The 2,511-nt window shown below is 29.7% G+C and overlaps 1 long non-coding RNA gene across 1 annotated transcript; it reads left to right on the top strand.

Annotated features, from left to right (window-relative positions):
• Nucleotides 1-223: 223 nt before the first annotated feature.
• LOC107903031 (uncharacterized) lies at nt 224-1,096 on the top strand. Its single transcript, XR_001685693.2, has 2 exons — nt 224-564; nt 802-1,096. It is a non-coding gene; the product is annotated as an uncharacterized lncRNA (long non-coding RNA).
• Nucleotides 1,097-2,511: the final 1,415 nt, after the last annotated feature.

Consider the following 2,511-nt stretch of genomic DNA (forward strand, 5'->3'; position numbering starts at 1 on the left):
GATGAATAACTCGTAAATAATTAAAAAAAACTAAAAACTCAATTGAAATGAAAGTAAAATCAGATGAATAATTTATGAACAAACCAAACTATTAAAACAGAACTAAGGACCGAAATAAGATGCGCACAAAAGAACAAGGATTAAAAATGCAAATGTTCCGAATCACAAAAAGCACTGCCTAGGCACGGACCAAATTGAAACAGCGCGTAAACCTTTGGGAAAAAATGAAAAGAACATAATAGAGACAGATTAAAGATGGCGCAAAAAAAAGGACTGGACGCACAAATTACCCATTTAAGGGGAACATGCGCGGATCCAGCCTGTCAATGCACAAGCTATCACTTTCCCTCCCCAAATGCTATTAAAACTAAAACCTTTATTTTTATATATATTTTTTAAAACATAAAAAAACCTTTAGAAAACCCAATGCCTTTCCCTTCTAACCCTTTCTGCTAGGGTTTCATCCTAAAACATGCAGCCATCGAACCACCATCATACGGTGGCCGACGGTGCACAGGCAAGGGCCGATTTCACCAATAGAAGAGAACTCCGACTGTGCCCATGGTAAATGATCTGCCTTCCTTCTTCTTTTCATTACTTTTTTTGCACACCCAAAAATAAATAAAAGAACTCAATAAACAAGAACAATCAAGAATCACCTATTAAATTTCTTTTGCCTTTGTTTCTTTGCAATCGATTTTTGTGTATATATTGTATTCTCCGTAACAAAAAAAAAACAAAACAAAGAGTATTCGTGGCCTTTTATAGCTAGTTTTACAATGGTTTCTTTGCCTCTGCAAGTTGTAGGTATGCTGAACGTGGTTCGAAGCGCACGGATGTGGAGCGAGCAATGCGCGAGTCGGGGGTCGTGCGTGGTGGCTGCTGGTGGCTACGGCGCGAGGCAAATGGGAACCTTAGGGTTTCCAAAAATTCCAAAAAATCTAAGCTTATCGAGCTTGTTTAATTTGGGTCTATTTTTTGAGTTAGTTTCATTTTTTTTGAGTTTGTTATTTTTAGTGATTTGGGCCGTTTCGTGCAATTGAGTATTTGGGCTGGGCAAAAATTGAGTTTTACTAATATAATCATTTTTTTTTCATTTTCCGAACCATAACCAATCGATAGACCAAGATAACCAGATATAACCAAACCATAATTACTTGACTCGGATGTCAAATTTCCATACTAATTTTGGACTTTATTTTCACATTATAAGTTTTGTTTTATGGTTGTTGGTCACTATTTGACGGGGTTGTAAAATATTTTTCATAAATATTTAAAAAATTAATTTAAATAAATAAAAATAATAGATAACTTTTATATTATGTATATTTTATTTTTTAACAATGGTAACTCAAAGTTATATTATAGACTTACTTTGGTAAAATTATTTAGATGGTAGTTAATTTGAAACGTTGTAGCATATAAATTGTATATATAGCATGAGTAAATTTTATAAACTAACCAATATTCGTAAAATTGATTTTCAATATGTTTCGTAAAATCGTTATTGAACTGAAAATGAGATGATCTAAGTTTTTTTTTTTAACTAAATGAAATAAAGAATTATTGATTACTTATTATAAAATCAAATTAAATTAATTTTTTTAACACAATATTTAGAACTATCAATAATTCTTCCCTAATCCATAAATACGAGGACAATATGTTTAAACGTACTCTAACATATATCTTCTTACATTGACAACAATACTTATATCGGTTGAGTAAGGACTCCTATTTTGGGTTTAAATGCTTTTTATTAATCTTGTTTATGGGCATATCAATAGCAGTTTAAATGCTTGGGGTTGTTCAGACTTCAGGGCTTAGCAATCATCAGGATGTAATGTTTCATTTTTGGGTCGATGCTATCTATTAAAGGCCAGCTTACAAAAAGCAGCCCAACAATAAGCCATAAAATTGACATTTTAATAAATAGATTTTTTAGTATCCCAAGTCCAAATTAAATTTAGAGGTGGGGAATTTTGTCTACAATAATAAATTCGAAGGTATTGAACTCTTTATCACTAGAATTGAGTTAGATTCAATTCGATGGAGTTTTTTTTTCTCGAGTCGTCTCTGATAATTTGATCTGATTTTTAACTTTTCTAGTTAAATTTGGGTTTTGATTTTTTATTTTACAAAATGGGCTTTGTTTTATTGATTTTGAACATTATTTGATAATTTTTTTTTGTCTTTTTCATAAATACATTTTGAAAATATTTTTTAAGTAAATAAAAGAAAATCAATAACACTTATATATATATATTGATAAATCTCAAAACTATATATGAACTTTGATTAAACTTATATTGTTACACATGAACTTTGATTTTGTACAATTTTATACGTAAAATTTTTATTCGATTCAGTTTTCACAAATCACTAATACAATTATCAATATAGAACCATTTTACGTTTACATGTTGCATACATATAAATAAGTTGATGTATATATTTCATTAAATATATATATAGTTGAATCAAAATCAAAGTTTTATGTATACATTTGAA

The sequence above is a fragment of the Gossypium hirsutum genome, chromosome A08, assembly GCF_007990345.1.
Source record: "Gossypium hirsutum isolate 1008001.06 chromosome A08, Gossypium_hirsutum_v2.1, whole genome shotgun sequence".
Classification (NCBI taxonomy): domain Eukaryota; kingdom Viridiplantae; phylum Streptophyta; class Magnoliopsida; order Malvales; family Malvaceae; genus Gossypium; species Gossypium hirsutum.